The sequence below is a fragment of the Pristiophorus japonicus genome, chromosome 12 (assembly GCF_044704955.1).
Source record: "Pristiophorus japonicus isolate sPriJap1 chromosome 12, sPriJap1.hap1, whole genome shotgun sequence".
Taxonomy (NCBI): Eukaryota; Metazoa; Chordata; class Chondrichthyes; family Pristiophoridae; genus Pristiophorus; species Pristiophorus japonicus.
Genome location: NC_091988.1, coordinates 134,933,355 through 134,959,746, shown reverse-complemented (window position 1 = coordinate 134,959,746; position 26,392 = coordinate 134,933,355).

The following is a 26,392-nucleotide window of genomic DNA, read 5'->3' as shown; positions in this document are numbered from 1 at the left end:
AACTTTTGTCACCCAGAGGGTGGTGGGGGTCTGGAACTCACTGCCTGAAAAGGTGGCAGAGGCAGAAAACTTCATTGCATTTAAAAAGTACTGAGATATGCCTGAAGTACTTGAAGTGCTGTAACCTACAGAGCTACGGACCTAGTGCTGGAAAGTGGGATGAAGCTGAATAGCTCTTTTTCAGCCAGCACAGACACGATGGACCGAAATGGCCTCTTTCTGTGCCGTAAATCCCTATGGGCTGGAATTTGCATTGGGATCACCCCCGCCTGATCCTTAGCAGTATTCTGGCAGTTGCATCTGTTCAACCGTCGGAATGCTGCCGGTGTGCGCTCCCGCAGTTTTCGGGTGGTCCATGTCGGCGGCGAGGCGGTGCGGGAGGGGAGTGCGGCGGGCGGGAGAGGAGTGTGGTGGCGGGAGCTGATTGTGGCGAGCGGGAGGAGAGTGCAGCAGGCGGGGACGGAATGCAGCGGGTGGGAGGGGAGTGCGTCAGGCGAGAGCAGGGTGTGGCGGGCGGGAGGGTAGTGCGACAGGCGGGAGGGTAGTGTAGCGGGCAGGAGGAGAGTACGGCGGGCAGGAGGGGAGTACAGCGGGCAGGAGGGGATTGCAGCGGGCCGAGCGGAGTGCGACGGGCGGCCAAAATGGGACAAAAGTCGGCGATCAGTTGAACCGCTGTGTGAAAGGGCCGGAAATGCTTGTCTGTGCATACGCGGCCATTCTCCCACGATTTCGGGGTCAAGGCTGACCCGCGCATGCACAAACAACAGAAGGACAGCACTTAACTGTGTGAAGCTGCAGAGGTTAGTGCATGTCAGTGGGAGAGGAGCAGTGAGGATTTGATTGTTTTTTTGAGAATTCTTTACTATTTTCACAATTATATATTATAAAAGAATATAATTAATAATATAGGTAATAATAATTATAATAATAAATCTGAAAAATAATTGTAATAATTAAAAACAAATTATTATTTAAATTGAAGTATATATATAATATATATATAAATCAATATGCAAAGAATGGAGAATCAAGCCATGGAAGTGGAAAGGGCGTTGGGTGGGAGAAAAAGGGCCACTCGTTTCTCGGAGGAGGCCCAGGAATCATTGCTGGGCGAAGTGGAGGCCTGTGGAATCAATTAAGACGGGGTGGGCGAGGGAAACTGTCACTGTTTCTCTTTCAGGGGTTATGGCGAGAGATCACTGAGGCAGTGTCCTCCGTCACGTCTGTGATGCGGGGGCTGAACCTGCTGTGTATGGAGAAAGAGTCAGACTGAACACTGTGAGCTCAAAGTAAAGTGTGACCTTGGTCGTTTATTGCAGGTCTCCAGAGTGCCTCTCCAACCTGTGAAGCATCCTTAAATACCTGTGCTCCCAAGGGATTATGAGATCCCTTGGGATTCCAGGGGGTGGGCCTTCTGGTGGATGTACAGAGTCCACATATATAACAATACTCCCTCCCCCCCCCCCCAAAGTCAATAGTGTAACTATTTACAATGTGAGTCGATCTGGGGCCCTTCTTGCCCTGGTTGATCGTCTCGGTGTGAAAACTGGTGTTGTTGAATCAGTTGTTGGGTCCTCACTGGGCTGCTGTGCAGCTGGCCTTGCTGGGCTGCCTGGTGTTTAGGGCCTGCAGGGCTGCTGTGGATGATGGGTTCTGCTTCGTGGTCAACCGTGGTGCCGGTTGCCACTGGTGTGTATATTGGGGGATCAAAAAAGGTAGGGTCCAAGGTGGATTGCTCAGGATAGTCCGTGAATCTGAGTTTGATTTGGTCCAAGTGTTTCCAGTGAATGAATCCATTTGAAAGTTTGACCCGAAACACCCTTCTCCCCTCTTTGGCCACGACAGTACCGGGAAGCCAGTTTGGACCTTGTCCATAATTTAATACAAATACAGGATCATTGATTTCAATCTCGCGTGACACATTTGCGCTATCATGTTATGTACTTTGTTGAAACCGCCTTGTCTCTACCTATTCATGTAGATCAGGGTGAACTAACAAGAGCCTTGTCTTAAGTGCTCTTTTCATGAGCAGTTCAGCAGGTGGGATCCCAGTGAGTGAGTGGGGTCTCATGAGGTAGCTAAACAGGACACGGGATGGGCGAGTCTGCAGTGAGCCTTCAGTTACCCTCTTCAAGCCTTGCTTGATAGTTTGCACTGCTCTCTCTGCCTGACCATTGGACACTGGTTTAAATGGGGCAGATGTGATATGTTTGATCCCATTACTGGTCATGAATTCTTTGAACTCAGCACTGGTAAAACATGGCCCGTTGTCTCTCACTGGGACATCGGGTGAGCCATGAGTGGCATACATGACCCGCCGGCTTTCAGTGGTGGCGGCGGACGTGCTAGCCGACATTATCTCACATTCAATCCACTTGGAGTACGCGTCTACAACCACAAGGAATATTTTACACAAAAACGGGCCTGCATAGTCAACGTGTACCCCAGACCACGGTTTGGAGGGCAAAGACCATAAACTTAGCGGCGCCTTCCTAGTTGCATTGCTTAACTGCGAGCATGTATTACATCTGTGAACGCAGGACTCTAAGTCCGCATCGATACCGGGCCACCACTGGCTATTGCTTTCATTATTATGATGCCTGGGTGGGTACTGTGGAGGTCATTGATGAAGTTGTCTCTGCCCTTCTTGGGGACCACGACTCGATTGCCCCACAGAAGGATGTCTGCCTGTATAGACATTTTATCTTTGCTGGAACCACTTTATCTCTTCCTGCATTTCCACTGGGACACTGGACCAGCTCCCGTGAAGCACAAAGTTTTTGACTAGAGATAATAAGGGGTCCTAGCTTGTCCAGGTTTTGATCTGGCGGGCATTGCCGGGTGATTGCTCACTCACAAATGCTTCCATAACCATGGCTAGCTCTGCGGGCTGCGCCATTTCCACTCCCGTGGTGGGCAATTGCAGCCTACTGAGCGCATCGGCGCAGTTTTCTGTGCCTGGCCTGTGGCGGATGGCGTAGTTGTATGCGGACAATGTGAGCGCCCATTTCTGGATGTATTTATCCCTTTACTCTCAGAAAACAGGGATAAAAGTGGCTTAAGATCAGTTTCCAATTCGAATTTTAGCCCAAACAGGTTTGGTACATTTTCTTTACTCCATAAACACACGCTAATGCTTCTTTCTCAATCATACTGTAGGCTCTCTCAGCCTTAGACAGACTCCTGGATGCGTAAGCAACCAGTTGCAATTTCCCGAAATCATTAGCTTGTTGCAATATACATCCGACGCCATATGACGACGCATCACATACTTGTACCAAACGCTTACGTGCATCATACAACACAAGCAATTTTTTTGAGCATATCAATTTTCTTGCTTTTACAAAGGCATTTTCTTGGCTTGTGCTCCAAATCCATTCACCCCTTTTTCGTAGTAAGACATGTAGTGGTTCTAGCAGGGTGCTGAGACCTGGTAAGGAGTTACCAAAGTAGTTCAAGAGTCCCAGAAACGACCACAGCTCCATCATGTTCTCGATTGCCTCTGTCTTCGCGTTGGTGGGCCTGATGCCATCCGCCGCAATCCTCCTCCCCAAGAATTCCACTTCAGGCGCCAGGACAACGCACTTCGAGCATTTTTATCTATGCCCCACGCGGTTGAGTTGACCAAGAACCTCCTCCAGGTTCTACAGGTGCTCAACTGTGTTCTGATCTGTGACCAAGATGTCGTCCTGGAAGATCATGGTGTGCGGGACTGACTTCAGTAAACTTTCCATGTTTCTCTGGAATATCACCGCCACTGATCGGATTCCAAACGGGCATCTGTTATAAACAAAAAGACCCTTGTGCGTGTTGATGCAGGTGAGGCCTTTGATGATTCCTCGTGTTCCTGCATCATGTAGGCTGAAGTCAGATCCAGCTTCGTGAACGTCTTTCCTCCCGCCAGCATTGCAAAGAGGTCGTCGACCTTTGGTAGTGGGTATTGGTCCTGCAGGGAGAAACGATTGATAGTTACTTTGTAATCGCCACAGATTCTGGCGGTGCCATCTCCCTTGAGGACTGGGACAATAGGACTCGCCCACTCACTGAGCTCGATTGGTGAAATGGTTCCCTTCTCTTTGCAGCCAGTCTAGCTCGATCTCTACCCTTTTTCTCATCATGTACGGTAGTGCTCTCGTCTTGTGATCCTCCGTGGATCTGTCCTCCTCAGCAACATGGTGGTTTGCAGGTTTAACATGCTTTGCAGTTCACCTGCACACTCGTTGGAGGTGTCCCATTGTTCCACAGCTCTTGCAAACATACTCTTTGAATCGGCATGAATGGAAACAATGATCACCCCCGCGGCGCCAACAAGGTGTGAATGGCCTTGCATTCATCACGCTTGATGGTGGACTCTGAGTCATCTGCAGACGTGCAGCTGCAGGTATGTGTGACCTGCCCTGTACTTCACAATTTGAAAATAACATCACTTTGTTCACAGTACTTGTAGCAGCACTTGTGTGCTGAGAGATTTGCTTCGTATTGTCACTGGTGGCAATGAACACCTGGGCTATCGCTATGACCTTACTCAAGGTTGGAGTCTCTACAGTCAAAAGTTTGCAAAGTATGGTTTCATGGCCAATGCCAAGTATGAAAAAGTCTCTGAGCATGTGCTCCAAATATCCTTCAAATTCGCAATGTTCTGCAAGGCGTCTTAGCTCGGCGACATAACTCGCTACTTCCTGGCCTTCAGACCTTTTGTAGGTGTGGAACCGATACCTCACTATCAGAGCGCTTTCCTTCGGGTTCAAATGCTCTCGGACCAGTGTGCACAAATCGCCGTACGATTTCTCTGTGGGTTTCGCTGGAGTGAGCAGATTCTTCATGAGGCCATACATTGGTGCCCTACAGACAGTTGAGGAGAATCACCCTTCGTTTGGTAGTGCTCTCTTCCTCATCTAGCTCATTGGCCACGAAGTATTGGTCGAGTCGCTCCACAAAAGTTTCCCAATCATCTCCCTCCGAGAATTTCTCCAGGATGCCCACTGTTCTCTGCATCTTTGGGTTCACTATCTGTATCTTGTCGCCAGCTGTTGTGTATGGAGAAAGAGTCAGACTGAACACTGTGAGCTCAAAGTAAAGTGTGACCGTAGTCTTTTATTGCAGGTCTCCAGAGTGCCTCTCCAACCTGTGAAGCCTCCTTAAATACCTGTGCTCCCAAGGGATTATGGGATGCCTTGGGACTCCAGGGGATGAGCTCTCTGGTGGCTGTACAGAGTAAATACAAGTTCACATATATAACAGAACCAATGCCACAAACGGTGGAATGACATTGTTGGGTCTTTGAGAGTATTAATTTTTATCATGCATTGACGATTTACTCTTGAATAGTGACACGTTTTATGATGTTGTAAAGCTGCGTGTTATTTTTATTTCCCATCATCGGTCTCATTGTGTTAGTTCTCTGTATATTAATGTGTTCAACATGCAACATTTGCATGCTAACAAACTTAAATTGTGCAGCCGTTAACGGAAAAACCGGGGGACGGTTAATTGGGGATGTGCACCAATATATTGTGTATGTATGTGTGTGCTCAGTATTAGTAGCTGTCAAATTAGTTCACACATATGTTTTGTCACTTTTGCAGAAAAAAAACAACCGGCAATAGGGCAGAGCTCTGCAAAACGGGCGGTGGTCCACCGAAGACTATTCCCCCTGACGGACCGCGAGGAACGTGCTGCAGCCCTCACTGGGGACGTATGATCGCACCGCCACGTGTGTTGGTGCTGAACCAATCCTCCCGGAGCGTAAATCTGCATAATCCCTGGACTGTACTGTGGTCATGTAATTCAATCTTATGGCAATATAATGTAGAATGTAATGTAATGATGGGTGCAAGAAATGTTATTAGTTGTGACATGATTTTTTGGTTGATCGCACAGTGCCACTTGGAAAGCAAACTGTTTGGGACTGAAATTTTGTTATGTCATGTACTTTCTCTATCCTTTGCTTCTGATACTTTGATGTACTGATCCTCAGTAAAAAATGTTTGTTCTCCACATAAGCCTGCGCACGTGAATTACTATGATGTTATGTCTGACCCCTCCCCCTACCCCTCCCCTGTCACCAACCATTAATGTTATGTTTTTACAGTTGCTCAAGTGGAGCCGCCTGCCCCTTCCAGAGAGGAGTCATTGCAAGGGAGACGAAATGAAGAGATGGTGGTGGAGGAGACGGAGGAGATGGTGCTGGAGGAGCTGCAGTAGAACAAAGTGCTGTAATACTGCTGTGGAATGAGGAGGGAGGGCTGGCGGGACTTCAAGGATCGTTTCTACCGCGGCCAACTTTCTTGGATTCCGGTCCAAGGAAGGGGAAACAAGTGGACAGCAGCGGCGCACACCGACCCCTGTGGTGAATCCGCCAAAGTAGGAATGCTGCACGACAGGCAGATGTGTGACTGTCCAGGATGAGCAGCGACTTGATTTGAGAGCTCCTCCAGTTCATTGCTGAGTTGTTGGAAAACATCGGAGCTTTAGCAACCCATCAATCGGAGGACATGGCAGAGTGAGGGAGAACACCAGGACCGCCAATGCAAATGCAGTGCGACAATCGACGGTCATGAGCTATGGCACTGCAACTCAAGGTGCTGTACTACCAATGGTGACAGCACCTGATCTTTGGGAGGAACCAGTTTCTTCCGACTTTGAAGATGGGTCCTTAGCACCTCCACCTTTTCCAGAACCCCCAAACATAGTGCTGCCATTCTCACTCCCGCGCCCCCCTCAGCAGTCACGCTCGAGGTGCTCTGCTGGTGCAGAACGTTCTTGTCCCGACGTGGGCAGAGCCAGGGGTATTATTAGCGGGAAGAGGAAGTAGGGGTCAGAGCCAAGGGTCAAAGGGGGATTGGGGGAGGAAAGGCGTTGGGAAAGGTGCCACAGGTAGAATTGTGGGAGGGTGCAGGGTCTTTACAGTGCTGTTGATACTGTTGTTGATGTTGTTGTTGTTGTTGTTGTTGCTGTTCTTTACAATGTTTGTTGTGAACATTTTTATTCATAAAAAATGTTATTTTATTACATTGTTAATGTTTAAAAACATTACTACTTTTACATAACATTTTATTCAAAGAACCCATTATTGGAAATGAGAAAATATCTCGTATTTGACAACTTTTAGGAAAGTCAACTTTAAATATGTGATTGAGGGTGTCCCTTGTAAACTCATACCTTATCTTGGATGACCTCGATAACCAACTGACTGCGGTTTTCGTGAGTCTTGTGAACATCACGCAGCTGCGTGAGCCACTCGCAATGCAACAGCTCTACCAATCAGCGAGCACTCTCACCGGTGCATACATTACAGTCTGACACCTGCTATAGTTAAATAGCCCCACGATCACACTGTCACGTGAAGAATGGTTACTTGGATGTACATCATCATAGGCAGTACCTCAGAGTCAAGGAAGACTTGCTTCCACTCTTAAAATGAGTCCTTAGGTGGCTGAACAATCCAATTCGAGAACCACAGTCCCTGTCACAGGTGGGGCAGATAGTCATTGAGGGTAAGGGAGGATGGGACTGGTTTGCCACTCGCTCTTTCCGCTGCCTGCGCTTGGTTTCTGCATGCTCTCGGCGATGAGACTCGAGGTGCTCAGCGCCCTCCTGGATGCACTTCCCCCACTTAGGGCAGTCTTTGGCCAGGGACTCCCAGGTGTCGATGGGGATGTTGCACTTTATCAAGGAAGCTTTGAGGGTGTCCTTGTAATGTTTCCTTTGCCAACCTTTGGCTTATTTGCCGTGCAGGAGTTCCGAGTAGAGCGCTTGCTTTGGGAGTCTCGTATCTGGCATGCGAACAATGTGGCCTGCCCAATGGAGCTGATCAAGTGTGGTCAGTGCTTCAATGCTGGGGATGTTGGCTGGTCGAGGATGATAACGTTGGTGCATCTGTCCTCCCAGGGGATTTGCAGAACCTTGCAGAGACATGGTTGATGGTATTTCGTTGGTGGTAGGATGTACACCCAGTGACTGACTCCCTTCTCCCTCCACCCCACCTTTCCACGCCCCCACCTCCCCAACTCTGCTCTTAGGTCGTCATGTACACACAGTGATTTGGATAAGACCCCATTGAGTGGACACAACCCCTCCCCCCTCTATGTGAGACAGTGAGCCCCTTTCTCTCTGTAATCCTGCACTGGGAGTTAATTTAGTGCCTGCTGTGTGTCTGAGACAATGAGCCTCTTTGAATACTCGTTAGAATAAGATTATTACACAATCCAATCATTTGCAAGGCTTTTACAGATCACAATCCTTCATAGACTTCCTGATACAGTGTTTGCACGTTGGTGAGGTGATGTTCCAGTCCACCACAGAGTCGAAGTGTCAATCAGCTAACACAGAACCAACTTATAGCAGAAACTCAGCATATATGTCAGCCCAAAGCCTACTGAAGAAAAGGTTCTCCCAATTCTCCCAATCACATTCGAATGATACAAAAGTTCATTTTCTGCATAGAATCACTTAAGTACGGTAGTGATGGTCATGTTGCCGAAACCTCACATATCTGTTAATATGTACAGCACATAACATTACATTTGCATCAAAAATGGTTTTTCTTCATTATCCACCATCTTCTGGGTCACTGTGAAGCTGCAAGCAAAATGGAGAGAGTCATAACACTGGGCTCAAATCAGTAAGTATTCCAGCAATGGGCGGTATCCAGCGCAGCGTTAACGGGTGGTAGCAGGCCTTAAAAACAAATTCTAATGGAATTTAGGGCTGGGAGGGAATTTTCCAATTTTTTGGGATATCCAAAGTGGGCGGGCGCTTTGCAGCAACGCTGGCGCTAATGGTCAGCCCAAATTAGCGCCTGTGTGAATCGCGGACGGTAACGGGCGGTAATTTACATTTTTAATAAAAATGGGCATTAACTGGGCATTAACTGGTGATAGAGAATTCAAACAGGCTGCATTTAAACAGGTTGTGAAAATTCACAGACAACAAGTCAGTGTGTGGTAGCATGTTGCATTAAGCCATCAATCAACTTGACATTTTCGGACCTTGGGTAGCGAGCCAATTAAAAGGTTAAAAGACTATTCATTGAGCCAATAAGGTCAAAGAAGGCGAGTTCTTTTCTGTAAATTGAACCCGGTATAAATACAGCCATTTTGACCATGTGGTCCCAGTAAGATAAAGGAACTGGCAATCAGCCAACAGCTTGTTGCTCGCTGCCAAAAATAAAGAAGTTAAAACTACCATCGGAATTCGTATTTCATTGGAAATTAAGAGATCTAACAACTGGGCGGTAACTGGTCAGTAAATGGGTGATTTGAGAGGAAATTCTAGCCTGTGATTCCATTAATAAGTTTGAGTAGACTCAGCCCAACTCCTGTTGGACATAATTCCGCAGGGCAGAACCGCCCAGAATTTGCAACTTACTCAGACAGGGCATAGATTTGCTGCAGTGGGAAATGGGAAATTTCATGCTGGGGGTAGGAGGAAATAATGTCTAATATCTTACTCCACAAATGGTGGTTTCTGTTTTTATATCCATTCTTTCAATTGCTAATTCATCATCCGCTACTAGCGAGAAAACTCTGCCCCCAGTTATTTCCAAGTTGGAAAAGTCAAGGACGGGACAAGGCCATTCAGCCACCAAAGCTCATTCCTCCCCCTCTGACCATCTGAATATTTGATCTCCACCATCCTTCCTGATGCACTATTTCAAACACGTCACCCTTTACAGGAAGAGCTCTTTCTGATATCTGCTTCAAATGTAATTTTACTAATTTATTGACTGCTGGTCTAATTATCCTGTCTTACTTTAAAATAACAAGTCAGGATTTTCCTTCTCAACACCATTTAAAATACTTCAACCCTGCCCCTTCCCTAAACCATCTTCTCTTTAGGCTGTAAGACAGATTTCCCAACAGTTTCTCATTGCTCACCTTCCCTACTTTACACTTGGAATCATTCTTGTTGTTGCTCTTTGCACGCTCTCCCAAAACTGTACATTTCTTTTGCAGTGTGGTGACCAGAACTGTTCACCGTGTCCCAAGTGTGGTTTGACCAATGCATTGAACAGCATCAGCATAACCTCATTTATCATCATCACAGGCGGCCCCCAAAAACGAGGATGACTTGCTTCCACGCCAAAAAAGGACGAGTTTAGGTGTCTCGAATGAAGGACCCGAACTACATCCTGAAGGTAGAAGATGCCTGTGCCTGAATTTTTTTAACGCGGGGTGGCCGTTGCACACCAGCCACCACACGGGCTTGACAGAGCTAGGTCTTGGTCCAGTGGCGAGGATTAACCAAGATGACTGGAGACCAACTCTGCTGCATGGACCCAGTGCGCACGCATATCGTAGTGTGGGCTGGCCCGTGCTGCCCCTGGGCCCCTGGACCCGAACTCACGCCACCCCTGGGCTCCGACTACATTCCTCCACAGTCTCTCGCCGCTCCTTCACCCCGACCTTGTCACTCCTGCTGTGTCTGCCACGCTCCAATCACCGACCTGGACCTTGAGGACGTCACTCTTTGCTGCCATCGCCCTCCTGCACCAGCTCGCTGAAGTTGCCTCCACACTGCTCTCGGGCAGCTCACCTCCGCTCCCTCAGTAGACATCGCCCAGCTACATATCTCAGCATTTATGAGCTTTAAACCGCCTCACTATATTATCTAGACATCTAAAGTGATACGTCCATCATACTACTAGTTCTACTCCACTCGTCATGTACTTGCATTGAACATTTGTTTGCCCAATGTGCGATACTTCATGTTTATTGCTCCTGCTGCCTGTTGCTTTGCAAAAATCACCCAAATTCTCAACTACCTCCTCAGGTTTTTTTTTTATTGTTCTTCCTTTTTAGCGTCAACTGCAAATTTGACAACCATGTTGTTAGTGTCAAGTGTCCAAGCTCTGGCTGATGATGAGAAACAGGAGATCCATATACTGACCTCCCTAAAACACCATTCAACATTTCCTGCAGTACAGCAATATGCTTCTCCAGTTCTTATTCATCAACCAATTTCACCTCCAGTCCCATAGTCCACCCCGGTTTCCATGCCGTTCAGTTAATTAGAAGCCTTTCATGTGGAACCTTGTGGAAAACCTTCTCAAACATCAAATACATACGCCCCATCATTAACATCACTTACCCTGATGAAAAAAAATGTAAAATAAAATGATAAACTTGAAATCTGTACAGTTTTTCAGCTTTCCTACAAATGATTGATATTTTCGGCAAATGTAAGTTTGCAGCAAAGAATCTCCCATCTCCTCACACAAAGGGATAAAGTCCGTGTTATCCTATTGTGCTACTGAATTGTAGGATCTGGCTTCACGTTCACGCTTCCCCGTTTGCCATGTTCTTGAACTGATCCAGGCCATCAGGGCGAGGTGATGATCAGCAGCGAGTTGCCCCCTCACCGAGGAGGCGGATTCAGAGGACACCTCACCTCATATCATTTTCAGGCATTTTCCAAGCTGAGCAATGGTGACTGGCATGAGATGGGGATGGGGCAGAAAGAATCAAATGAGAAAAATATCAATGCTATTAAACCGTTAGCTCAGTTTTAATCATTTACACTATTGCAAGTGACGCTGATTAATAGGACTATTTACTGATTTTCTATCTTAAAAAAGGACAATTATTTCTCCTTTATGACCTTTAAAATGAGCAATTACAAAGAATTGCAGTCTATTAGCTCATTGCTGTTTTGTTTGAACAATGAAGTCATGTGGCTGGGCTGAGTTACTCAGCTCAACCTGAAAGAAGATGAACTCTCAACTGAGATAAAGATGCGAACACAAGGTGCTCCATCTGCAACAGTACGTGTTAATCCGGCTCTCTGCTCAAACATTGACTAAAAGGGAACACTCAGCAGAGCTGCAGTGTAAATTGTGTTGATAAGTTTGTCAGACAGTGGGGTTGTTGAAAGGTTTTAAGAAGTAAAGGAATCCGAATGGTTTTATTTGTGTTGTCACGCGGGACAGAGATGCCTTTTCTCTGCTGAGTTCCTGCAATCACAAATCCAACAGGCACAAATTGTGAAAGGTCTGCATTTAAGGCAAATGCTCCATTCAGTTTTTGTGTCCAAGAGTATGACAAAAATCAATAGGCTAATTCAAGTAGGCTTTGGCCTAGTGTTTCCGGCAACCAAACTACTCAATGGGGAGAAAGGATGAGGGAGAAGCATGCCAATTGTTGTTGCAAAGCTTAAATATGCAATTATTAAAAATGACACTCTTAATTTGATTCTTTTTTCTTGAGCAAATCATTTGTATTTTGCCTACTCAGGGTAGCTTGATACATGGCACAATTTCACTCCCGGCACAACTTGGCCATTAATCTCCAGCTAATCTAAGCTCCTTTTAATATGCATGACTCACATTTATAAAACTAACGTCAGTCTGTCGAGTAAGATTTTAGCGCAGCTATTTTGAAAGAAGTGCAGCACCTGTAGGATCGCCTAGGTGTACGTAAATACACTTGACACAAAATAGTAAGATCCGCAACGCACGTAAGTGTAAGGTGTGAGGTGCCTGGTCTCTGCAGCTGGTTTTAGATGGGCCTGACATGCATCTTTGTAAAGAGCTGGCACACAGTTACACAGATGCCAACTTGGAAACCTAGCAAAACAGCCTCAACTCAAAAATAGTCCTGAATATAGGAACACAGTTACACCCAAATTTCAATACTGGCACCCTCCTCAATGGAACATGGATTTGTTGGAAGAAAAAAGACCAAGCTCCCTCCAGGTCGCCTTTTACCATCCTGCTAGCGTGGGGCACATACAGCAGGAGGGATGAGGTTGGGGGCGAAGGAGCTGTGAGAGACTGTGGAGGGATGTGATCGGGGCCCAGGAGAGGCGTGAGTTCGGGGCCAGGGGCCCAGGGGCAGCACGGGCCAACCCATACTGTGATACGTGTACGCACTAGGTCCATGCAGCAGAGCTGGTCTCCAGTCGTCTTAAGTAATCCTTTACAATGGACCAAGACCTAGCTCTGTCAAGGCCGTGTGGTGACTGGTGTGCAACGGCCACCCCACGTTAAAAAAATCCACGCACAGGCATCTTCCACCCTTGAGGACGTAGTTCGGGTCCTTCATTCGAAACACCTGTGAACTCATCGTTTTTTGGCGTGGAAGCAAGTCATCCTCATTTTGAGGGATCACCTATGATGATGATGATGAGACTGATACAGCGATAATGGAGCTGTGACTCATCATAGCAATCAAGCTCTATCAATTAGTCTACAAAAGACTCAGACATGAGTTGAAGAAAACTCCAGTGGTCGAGAGCTTTGGGAACCAAAGGTCCAAAGTGACCTTTTTCCTCCCAATTCCTCCTAAAGCATGCTACACGTTCCTCCCAGAGCTTACCACACCTCCCCTCCCCCACACCATTGCTGTATCCCACCATTGGTCCGGGGCGTTGAACACCACTGAAAGTTGTAGGTGGGAGTTCCAGATATCATGAGAATTCCCACAGCATGCAACTGTGTTGAATGCCCTGCAATAGCAGCGGGAACTAGAAGAAGGTAGAGGTGCCCAGGAGAGGTCGTGGTGATGGTAATGACTTTTTCCCATTGGACAAGTAAAACACTGCCCTTGATACATTGACTGTCAGCAGACAGAGGAAAGATGGAGAGTGCCAGTATAAGGGTGGGGAGGGAGTAGGAAGAATACCACATCGACTCTCAAGTGAAAGACGTATCCCATGCTCATCAATGTATGATAAAGTCACTGGGACTCGTAGTTATGACACCTTTCCATTTTTCTGACACAGGAGTAGAATCTGTTACAGGTAGGATGATGATGTAGTGCACTGAGTCACTTCACCACTCATACCATCTCCAGTTGATATTATTCGCCCTACCTCACTCCCCATGTCATGCTGGCACTCTTCTCATAGGAACTTAGAAATTGCTAGAAGAAAAAAAGACCAAGTTCCATCCCGTTACTCGCATGACACAGCGATAATGGAGATGTTCACTAATCATAACAATCTCCATCAATGCAACAGATGCAGACAATAGGACATCGGCCTCCGCGGACAATGCAAAGTTACCAATCTCAAATCTTCTGTCGATGAGAAGACCTCAAAATTCCCCCCATGGTGCAACTCCACAGGTTAGATTTACTTGGACCTCCTCGAGACTTCTTAAAGCCACCTGGAGTTCATTTAAATGTTTAAACGGTACCAACATCACCACCTGTGCTTGTAGCCAAGTATGGTCAGAACTCTCTCCTTGACCAAGAGAATTGCATCTCTTGCTGGTGAGTGTCAACGGGATACAGCCTGGTCTCAGACCGGGAACGGCAGTATAAACAGAACTGAAGTCTCACTTCATGAGATACGCTCCCACCCACCCACTCAGCTGCTGCTTGGCCTCACAGCTAAGAAAGAAGAGAATCTCTTGATGTACAAGAAAGATCTCATAAAGCTTTGGAATTTACATATTAGATATATTCAATGAGTTAACTTATTTAGTTAAAACATAATTTTCACTCATTAATAATTTCTCAATTAAAGGAATAATCAGTTCCATCAGAGCTGGTGCCTCAAGTGTATATTAATGTTCCAAATTACATTTCACTACTGAAGTCCAAGTGAATTGGATCAACCATCTCCAATCACAGGGAATCAAAACCTTATTAATATTCATTGAGTTGAACAAGTTGCGATTGTGTTGCACGGCACTGAGCGATAGGTCTTAGTCTAGCCATCGACTCTCCGGTAATGAAAGCAAGAGCCTTTATTTTTTCCAATAGGAATTTGTATCTTTATGTATGTATGTGTACACTTATTAGCGGAATCTCATGGCCATTGTTTAATAATAGTCCACCAGATTCAGCTGAGACTGGGAGAGGAAAACTAGACTTCCCATTAACATTATCCTTCTCCTTGCGCACTTTGAGGTCAAAGGTTGACATTAGCTGCCTGCTGAGCCTCTTTTAATATGTAGTTTTAAGTCGAAATTTACCTACAATCAAACCGCAAAAGAGGGAAAAGAGAGCGCGAAAGAAAGAGAGCAAAATATTGGAAAAGAAAACAGGACTCATTTCTGAAAAATTATGCAGAGATTTTATCGATGGCATTTTGGCTACGGATAGTCTGAAAAGTGGCCTGTAGTTTTTAAATCCAATCTGAAGCTTTGATTACATCTGCACTCACACATTAGATGATTGCAGCAGAATAAAGTGGATGGTTTTTCTCAGTGTCTGCACGAATCAGGGGAATATGCATCCAGACAAACAAATCAAGCCAACTCCAAGCTGTAGTTCTATTCAAGGATCTTAAGTTTTTAATGTATCTCTGAGGATTGTTTATGTACCCCAGTCAGTAGTGGTCACCCCTCTGGATATATCTATTTGGAAAGATCTACTTCAACCTGTTTTTGGCCTGTGTTGTGACATCATCCATCTTGTGGGTCAGTGGTCTGATTACAGATAAGAGACATCAACCTGACATTGATAGGAACTTCTAAAAACAGAGACCACTTAAGTAGCAAGTGGTAGGACAGTGCGATTGAACAACTATTTAGTCTCTAGTTGCAGAGAAAGATGAAAGAAGAAAGGACTGCAGAAATACCATGAGGACATGGAAGAACAATTAATAAATACAGTAATTTTAAGAAGGAAGCAGTATTAGGGATTAATGAGACTTAATTTTAAGTCACCAGATAGCCTGTACCCCAGAATCCTGAGAGAGGTTAGTGATGAAACAGCACAGCTAGGAACCACAATTTTCCACAATATTTTTGGAATAGTAGTTGTACCCAAGAACTGGAGAGTAGGGAGCGTACCCCGATTTTCATCACTTCACCAATGGCGGCCATGTCTTCAGCTGCCTGGGCTCTTAGCTTTGGAATTCCCCCTCTAAACCGCTCCACCTCTCTCTCCTCCTTTAAGACGCTCCTTAAAGCCTACCTTTTTGACTAAGTGTTTGGTCACTTGTCCTAATATCTCCTTACGGGGCTCGATGTAAAATTCTGTCTGATAATGCTCTTGTGAAGCATCTTGGGGCATCTTACTACATTAAAGGCAATATATAAATGCATGGTTTTATTGAATCCTTAAAAAAGGGCAAACTGGTTACCTGTAGACCAGTGAGCCTTCACAATCAGGAAATCAAAACCTTTCTAATAAATAGGTGCAAGGTGTTTATCACACTACGGAAACAAGCCATTGAATTGGTGTTATTTGACCTTGGGAAACAGTAGTTTTCGATTGGCATATTAACCATCTTTCATCTGACTTTGGATACAAAATTGAGACAAAGCTGCTCTCGAGATGCTTTTTGTGGAATAATGGAAAGCGAATCCTGAGGTTTGACATATATACACGCCCAGATTATTTTGGTCTCAAATCAAACTTAATTATACTCATCCAGCACTCGGTAAGATCCTCCCGCCCGGATTGTCAGAATGGAATATCACAGTCTTAAGTTTTTTCGAGGGGTGGAGATGGGGAAGAAAGTGTGTGTGGTTTACTCCATAAATTAGTATAAATAATGCAAGAGTTTTGTTTTAGTCTTCACCAGCGGGTTCTGATGTCACACCAGCTCCATTATAATGAGGCCTGAGACTCAGACCATTCTGGGCATGCCTGAATTGCTGAGCTTATGTCTTATTAGAGCCCATTTAAGCACACTGGCACAGCCATGCTTATTAGATATGACAGACCAACAAGAAGTAAAGGCCTGAAATAGGGCAGGAGGTTGTAAGAAGCATGGTCGAGTAACTAAAACATGACTACGGGCATCAGTTGGGCCTCAACGCTCAACTTTCTTTTATTCCAATTAAAAGCAAAAGTAGTAATAATGCACGACTGCTCCGCCATCTTTCAGTGGCACTTTCAGCACAGAGTTTGCATTATCTTTTTTAGTCAATCAGCAGCTTACACAGTGCAGCAATAATGAACATTTGATTGCTTTTCGCTGGTAGTGGGAGAGAATTGCAATGCAGTGCAAAGAGAGGACATCATTAATGGTGTCATCATGGGCCGCCCCGACCTGTGTGAGAACACCACCACAGGTCGGGGTTATAAATAGAGCTGGAGCGCCGGGCCCTGCAACATCATGGCGGAGGTGTGGCGAATGAGGGTAAGGGGCCCAGAAGAGCCGAGGGCCCAGGGGCAGCACGGGCCAGCCCACACTGCGACATGTGTGCGCACTAGGACCGTGCAGCAGAGCAGGTCTCCAGTCGTCCTGGTTAATCCTGGATAATGGCCTAACTCTGTCGAGCCCGTGTGGTGGCTGATGTGCAACGGTCACCACACATTAAAAAAATCCACGCACAGGCATCTTCCACCCCCTCAATTGGAGTTCAGGACTGGAACATTGGGTCCTTCATTGAAACATCTGCGAACTCGCATGGTAGCAAGCCATCCTCATTTGAGGGACCGCCTATCATGATGAATGGTGTCAACGCTGCAGTGGTGGTTCCAGCAGTCAGTACGAGCACTACAGTAATAAAACTGTTGACAGGAAGAGATGGAGTGATGTGTGGTTTTTGGCCGGGACGGCCTCCAACCGTCCACCCTCCACAAACTTCAGCTTAACCAAAACTCTGGTGCCCGTGTCCTAACTCGCACCAAGTCCCGCATTACTGGCTTGCTCGTTGGATGCTGATTCACTGCATGGCTTCGAGAGTGGGCTGGACCGGTTCTTGGCTGGAGCAGCGATCAGGTCATAGAGAAGGTAAGTGGATTAAAAGTTAATGTACACATAGTCAGCGAGATCACCTGGACAGGTTTCACTTGCCTGAGATAGTTGATGGGGAATTCTCCAGAGTACCTTTTCCCTTGTTGGTGCTGGGTATTTTTTCCTGGCTTTTTGCCTCTCCCAGGAGGTTACATGCCTGCCACGGTTGTGGGGGGAGTAGGTAGTGTCTTGTCATGATGCTTCAGGCACTAGAGGCCGGAATCTTCCCAGCCCTGTGAGAGCGCGTTTGCTGGCTGTGATTGACAGCAGAGCATAAGTCCGCTCTGAACCCGCCTCCTTGTGAATTTCCCAAGTGCCGGCTCTGCCTGCGATTTGCAGATCCGGCACTACACGATGTGTCAGGCAATTGTGATAGTTAACAAGCTGCTTAAAGCTATTTAAGCAGCATTTTACCGGGTCCAAAGGACTTTTCCAAGGTTTTTATGAGGTTCCCGTCCCTCGGGGATCACGTCGAGTAAGTGTGTCGAGTTCTCAACAATTCCGGATTGGGTTTGACTTGCTGACAGCTGCAGAAGTGGTATAAAAGCTACCATTTCACCGCTGTTCCATTTCCAAACAAAGAAGCTGGAACCTCGAGGATTTGGAACACACTTTTCAGCTTTATAGAGGTTTGAAGTGTTTGCAGTGAACTCTTTATCCGGTGTCACCTCAACTTCAGCTACCATCTGTTCCATCAGCATTGGTGTCCTTGAAAAATCTTACCTTGCTCCTCAGAATCCCAACAAAATCAGCCCCAACACCAACATCACGAGGCACAGCAGCAGCACCAACAATAATACCAACCTTCTCCGCACCCACCTGATGCTGCACAGGACACAGGGCATCAGCACCTGACAACATTGCTGCCCGGGACATCAGGGATGGCCTCACGATGGCCAGATTTACTTCACATGATGCAGTCCACATGATATACCAGGTTGGCACCACCCCACACCAACATCATAAAGCATCCCTACAATGACCAAGCCATTCTTTTCACGTTCATCACCATTGGGGGAGGGAGGGGGGGGCGGGGGTGTACCATTATATCTCACCATTCTCTATAACTCGCTAAGCCACTTCCAAAGGTGCACACAGAGCGGTCCAAGAATGCAAAATGTTGAAAATATAGATTTCAATGTTTGACAGCACATAAGCAGAAACTTTCTATCAGCATTGCCGGTAACATCTAAGTGCCTTGTGTGTTGTTAGTTGGTATGATTGGACTAGGATGAAGGTGAGTGTGAGGGGTGGCTAGTGAGATGGGGAAGTGATAATGTAGACAGAGAGAGAGGGATGGGTGGAGGTGCAAGGTAAGTTGGTGTGAGTAAGGATGTGCAGGGGTAGGGTAGGGAAGGCAGAGTGATGGGGATGTGATGAGTGGCACAGCAGTAATGTTTACTGATCTACTGAGATCATTGAAAGGTTTGCACCACTGCAGCCAGGTCCTGCTGACCACATCCCTGTTTGTGCCCTCCTGTGCAATGTGCAACCAGGCTGCGTTGGTGTCCTAGAAAGGTCTCTAACACCCATTGAAAATGAAGAGAACCTCCCTGCATGCTGTGACTCCCTCCATAAGCATCTGGAAGGAGTCATGGGAGAGCCCGGGTGCAGGCCTGCCCCTCTGTGCAGGGCTTGTCAGTGTTTGCAGCACCTCAATACTGTTGAACACTGACAGCACAACTGTCAAAATGAATGTGGACATGGTCCCTCTAAGGAAACTGAAGTGTCATCAGATGAAGTCATCAGACCCACTTGCTTTTAATTGGCCGGGAACCTTGCAGGGCAGGCTCATCAAGGTAAGATCATGTTGGATCAATACAGCTGCGGGGTTGGCACCTGCCACAGAGGTCACCCGCCCCAGACCCGCCGAAGTTGGTAAAATCCAGCCCGTGAGTGTGGGACAGTCTTGATGGACCAGTTGGTCTTTTCCTGACCATCATTTTTACGTGTACGTAAGCATGTCGCACATTAAGGGTATTGGTTTAAATGCGATTTAAGTTCTACGAATAACAGAAACATGTCAACTATTCTGTTTCAGTACAGCTGAACACAAATTGGGATTTGTGGGTCAATACAATTTGTTCACGAAACAGGGACTCAAATAACATACAAGCAGCATAGTTGCTTATGCCCTGTGATGGTGTGTTGAGCTGTTGAATAAATATTGGGGCAGAAATTCCGATGACCCGGGCCCGTACGAAGTTTCTACATGCAAGTTTGCGATATTTACGCATATCTTGCCCAGCAAATGTTCTCAAAAATCTTGCGCCTGAAAAAGCAGGAGCATTGTCTACTTTTACAGGCGCAAGTGTTTTAAAACACACAAAAACATATAAAAATAAAGTTATGAAAACATATTTTATTGTTAAAAACCCTCCCCATAACGGTAAGTTTATTTTAAGGAATAATTTAAAAAACTTTTAAAAAATCAGGAAAATATATTTGTTATGACATTACTAACTTTAATTTAAATGAATCTTAAATACATTGTGTATATTTGCTATTTTTTTATTTGTGGTTTGGGTGTTTGAGGGGTTTCTCATTCATAGTAATAGGAGTTTCTGTCTTACGAAACTCCTTTTACTATGAATGAGAATATACTATACATGATTGGCGACGAGCACGCGCTGTGACACACAGCAAGAGGAGGCCTGTGCATCGGAAAGTCGAGCGGACGCAGCACCTTCAGGTAGGTGCATTATTTTTTCTCTAAAATCTAGTCGAACGCCCACAGGAAGGAGAAAGCAGAATTTCGACCCCATAGTTTATTGTTAAAAACCCTCCCCACTATGGTAAATTTATTTTTAACCATAATTTTAAAAACTTTTTTAAAAATCGGGAAAATATTTTATTTTTATAAGACATAATAACTTTAATTTCAATTAATTTTAAATATGGTCTGTTTCTTATTTTTTATTATTTTGTGTGATTGCTTTTGTTTCCATTAATAGCACTGCGAACTCGTAGTTACGCGCGTCTCAGTGCTATTAATGGGAACCTGTGAAATACTTACCTGATTGGCTGAGCAGCCACACGTGACTGAATCTTCTGTATCGGGACCCTCTGCACAGGAGCGTGCTTCGCAGTGTGGGAGGAGAAGGCCTCCCCATTAGAAATCAGGACGCCTCCCAGACCACCAGGTAAATTCGTAAAAATTCTCCAGTGAGGAGGTAATTGCCCGCGGGAAGACCCCCAGAGGAATTTCTGGGCCATTATATGTAGCAGGTGTCCAATGCGTTTTCTGTTTATAGAATATGTAAGCAAAATGGTGTACTATCTAGTGCATACAAATCGATGTATATTCTGCACCTCAGCAAGGGTAGATTGGCCTTGGTGGGGGTGCAGCACACATTCACGAGTATGATACCAGGGCTCAGAGGGTTGCATTACGAGGACGGGTTACATAAACTTGGCTTGTATTCCTTGAGTTTAGACGATTGAGGAGTGATATGATCAAAGTGTTTAAAATGCTAAAAGGATTCGATAGGGTAGATACAGACAAACTATTTCCTCTGGTGGGGAAATAAGGAACAAGGGAATATAATGGCCCTGAAATTTAAGTTTTGGCCTTCCCGTGGGCATTTTAGAGAAAAAATGCACACCTCCCTTAAGCTGCTGCCCATGTTCGACTTTCCAATGCTGAGGCCTCTCCTGACTGCCAGTCGCAGCGTGTGCACGTCGACGCATGCGCAGGCCTCGAGCTGGAGTCACATAGCTCTGGGCAGCCAATCAGGTAAATTATCATAGTAATAGGAGTTCCGCAGGGTCCTAAACTCCTATTTCTATGATTGTGAAAGAGTCCGAAACACCCAAAACACAGCCCCAAACATCCAAAACACGAATAAAAAATAGAAAATAATTACACTACATTCATTTAAATTAAAGTTATTAATGTCTTAAAATAAATAATTTCCCGATTTTTAAAAAAAGTTTTTTAAAATAAACTTACCATTGTGGGGAGGGTTTTTAATGATAAAATATGTTACTTACTTAAAAAATTTGGTCGGAGGCATTCGCTTGCGGGAAGCTTCCAACTGCAATTTTTGGCCCAATATATGAGTTGTTTTCTTAAATAAACCACTATAGATTTTCTGCTAGAGAAATGAGTTTGTTAAAAAAGAGACTTTATATGTCAGCCTTGGCTCAGTAATAACCCTCTTGGCTGAGTCAGAAAGTTAATGGGTTCAAGCCCTATTCCAGAGACTTGAGCATATAATCTAAACGGAATGTCCAGTGCAGCACCTACAGAGTGCTGTACAGTCAGAAGTGCCTCCTTTTGGATGAGACATTGGGCTGAATCTTGTAGCTTGCGGCGTTAGACTTTTTCATGCATCCTTCAGCTCAAAATGTTTTGGACCGTAGCCTGCTGGAAGTGTGGGCTGATAATGGTGCTGTGAAGGCAAGGGGGCATGTGGGACCTCAGTGAATGGCGGGACTAACAATCTATCTCCTCAAACAAAGAGATTTAAGGACTAAGAATGAACAAGAGGAGCAATGGGAAGGAGAGTGAATTAGAGTCAAATCAGGTGCAGAAAGAGATGTAAAGATTGAATTAAGAGATAGGTAAAATAAAGAGACATAAAGGAAAAGTAAGAAAAAATAATAATATTAAATATTTTAAATTTTAAAAATCTCTAAAAAGAATTTGCTACATGCAGGAATGACACTGGACAGTTTTAACTGTTTCCTTTCTGGGCCAGAGAGGTTGATTGACATTGTATTAACAATTATCACATCTTTAAATGGGTACTTACACAATTAATTACCAGGCCTAATATTCTGCGGTGAGTTTAATGGGCAATTAATGTGCAAATCCAACAAGTTCTTATAAATAATGGTAAGGTTAACGGTGAGATGCAGTTCGTGCAAAGCAAACAACAGAGCGCCATAAATCGACCAATGAATTCTGAAAACTCGCATCTCAAGGCATATCTCTTAATCTCCCGAATTTGCTGGGCAGTTTACGAATAAATAATGAAACACACTGTTACATTTCCAGCAAGATTTTCGCCCATTATATCGAGGTTCCGTCTGCCCACACAGTCAGATGTAAAAGATCCCATGGCACTATTCAAAGAAGAGCAGGCAAATTCTCACAGTGCTCTGGCCAACATTTCATCATAGGTGGTCCCTTGAACGAGGATGACTTGCTTCCACAAGAGTGCACAGATGTTTCAATGAAGGACCCGATGGTCCAGTCCTGAATTCCAATTGAGGGGGTGGAAGATGTCTGCGTGGATTTTTTAAACGTATGGTGACCGTTGCATATCAGCCACCACACGGGCTTGACAGAGCTATGTCTTTATCCAGTGGCAAGGGTTAACCAGGATGACTGGAGACCAGCTTTGCTGCACGGACCTAGTGTGCACATATATTGCAGTGTGGAGTGGCCCGTGCTGCCCCTGGGCCCTCGGCTCTTCTGGGTCCCGTATTATCATTCGCTGCACCTCTGCCACGATCTATCGCCACACTTCTGCCACGATCTCTCGCCGTTCCTCCGCCATAAACATTCGCTGCACCTCCGCCACGATCTCTCGCCGCACTTCTGCCACGATCTCTCATCACTCCTCCGCCACAAAAACACTTTTATCCCTCAAACAACATCACGAAACAAAGGGAGATTAACTAGTTAATTATCTCACTGTTGTTTGTGGGACCTTGTTTTGTGCAAAACTGGCTTCCACGTTTGACTACAATAAACAGTGACTGTATACTCTGCTATACATGTGGCTTCAAGTGCATTACTGCCATCGTTCCACAACCTAGTCCAATAACACGTGTATAAAGCAGATCCAATGGTACTATTGAGCATTTGTCCTTTCAACTCCAGGCAGAACAGCTACAGAGAGCACAATTAAACTGTTTCACAATATTGAGCGAGCGTACAAGGGATTTTAAACGGCAGCACTGACCTCATTGTGAAAGGATTCTAAAATGGCTGCGGTAACGACTGGTTTAAATGTAGCAGTGCTCCGAGGAAATGAATCATTACATTACTAACCCCGGCTCCCAAGAGAGTAATATTACATTACTAACCCCGGCTCCCAAGAGAGTAATATCGAATAACAGATTAAAAAAAAATCTATCGGAATGTAACTGATGTAAAGTTGTGTGTATAGGGAAAACATAAAATCTATTAGCGACTCTGTTACTGGGGAGGACCCAACAGCGGAGAAAATCGGACTAGCCATCCCAAATCAAATTAAATCGAATCGAATTGTCTTCAGAAATCTGAGCTGAGAACAGGAATTCACTAGTCCAGGCCTCGCACAGGAATAAAATCTCAAGTGTCTTATTTTACCGGCAATTGGAGCAATGGTGTTTGGAACGGTGCCTTCTGATGTACCGGCGGTGACAGCTGGAGAATTAATACATTCTCGATCATTCAACTTCTGATCTTTAAATTCATTTATTAATTAAATTAAGCTGTCAATCTTGTTTCATTTAAAAAATTCTTGATTCTCAATTTGACAGTGGGAGTTTCGTTATTGCGACTTTTAAATTTATTAACAGTGATTCCTTGGGGAATCCATTCACAGGCACCAGTGACTGACTTACAAACATAAGAACATAAGAAATAGGAGCAGGAGTAGGCCACCGGGCCCCTCGAGCCTGCTCCGCCATTTAATAAGATCATGGCTGATTCGATCATGGACTCAACTCCACTACCCTGCCCGCTCCCCATAACCCTTTATTCCCTTATTGCTCAAAAATCTGTCTATCTCCACCTTAAATATATTCAATGACCCAGCCTGCACAGCTCTCTGGGGCAGAGGCTTCCTTGGAGTTACAATCCTCTGAGAGAAGAAATTCTTCCTCATCTCAGTTTTAAATGAGCGGCTCCTTATCCTGAGACTATGCCCCCTAGTTTTAGTTTCTCCTATGAGTGGAAATATTCTCTCTGCATCCACCTTGTCAAGCCCCCTCATTATCTTATATGTTTCGATAAGATTACCTCTCATTCTTCTGAACTCCAATGAGTATAGGCCCAACCTACTCAACCTATCTTCATACGTCAACCCCATCATCTCTGGAATCAACCTAGTGAACCTTCTCTGAACAGCCTCCAATGCAAGTATATCCTTCCTTAAATAGGGAGACTAAAACTGTACACAGTACTCCAGGTGTGGCCTCACCAATACCCTGTACAGTTGTAACAGAACTTCTCTGTTTTTATACTCCATCCCCCTTGCACTTATCTGCCTGTGGAAGAATTGGGTTTATAAATTGATTCTAATATTGCCACAGAATACATACAAATTATTGGAAATTCACGCCTCAACACGCTGTCTGTCAAATAGTCTCTGGTCTCACTCATGTACCTTGGCACCTGGACATCAGTTCCTCGCTGATTCACCCAACCATAAACTTTATCAGACCCTTGACTTCAAATATAGTTTTTCTAACGTGTTGTCGCCTCTCTATTCCCTGTGCTTTTCAAAGCACGGCTATCTCGAACTAGCATGTAACCATGCCTATGTAGCTTAGTTATCCAGCATCCATGCATGCTGCTCGGACCAGAGCCTATCATTCCCATTTCCCTTCTTCTCTCCCTTTTTCCTTCTTTTCTCTCTTTACCCCTCCTGACATCATGCCTCCTTACTTTTCTCCACCCTTGGGTACTCTACCCTCAAAAACCCCACTTTTTTATAACGCATCGTCGTTCCTACTCTCCTCCCGCTGTCGCAGGCTTCACTCGCTCTTAAATAATCCAACATTTTCCCTCTGTTCCGCTCTTGGCATCCTCTGCAAGACCCACTGAGGCACCCATGGCTGTCTCCTCACGAGCAGCAAACCCAATTGCCCCATATTCTCTCCCCATCCTGCGCACTTGCCGGGGGCTAATCTTGCTAACCTCCTTCAGATTCCTCCCAGCTCTGACCCTGTGGACTCAGCCAATAGACCGGCAAGCATCACCCCTCTCCGCAAAATGTACATTCACCTATGAATAAGGGTTTTTCCATCCACGAGCTTATTGATCACAACACTATGGCCTTGACCGAGACATAGTTGAGGGGTGATGACACCTCTGTTTCCTCCCCAAAGTCCCTGATTGTGTCCATCTTTCCGCAACTCCATGTTTGAATCCCTCCAATCAGGTTTCTGCCCCCGCCTCAGTACCGAAGCGCCTCTTACCAAAGTCACAAATGACATCCTAGTTGACTGTGACAAAGGTAAACTATGCCTCCTCGTCCTTCTCCACCTGTCTGCAGTCTTTGACATGGTTAACCACACAATTCTGCTCCAATACCCAGTCATCCAGCTGGGTGGGACTGCACTCACATGGTTCCATTCCTATCTGTCCAGTTGTAGCCTGAGAATCACTTGCAAAGGCTTCTCTTCCCGATCCCACGTTGTTACTTCTAGTGTCCTCCAAGGATCTATCATTGGCCCCCTCCTATTTCTCATCTACATGTTGCCCCTCATTGACATCATCTGAAACACAGCATCAGTTTCCACATGTATGCTGATGACACCCAGCTCTATTTTGCTTCCACCTCTCTCAACCCCTCCACTGCCTTTAAATTGTCAGACTGCTTGTCTGGCATAGCATAATTCTCCTCCAACTAAATATTGGGAAGACCGAACCCATTGTCATTGGTCCTCACCACAAACTCCGTTCCCTAGCCAGCAATTCCATCCCTCTCCCTGGCAACTGCCTGAGGCTGAACCAGACAGTTCGCAACCTTGGTGTCGTATTTGATCCTGAGATCAGCTTCCTACGACATGTCTGCGCTATCACAAATTC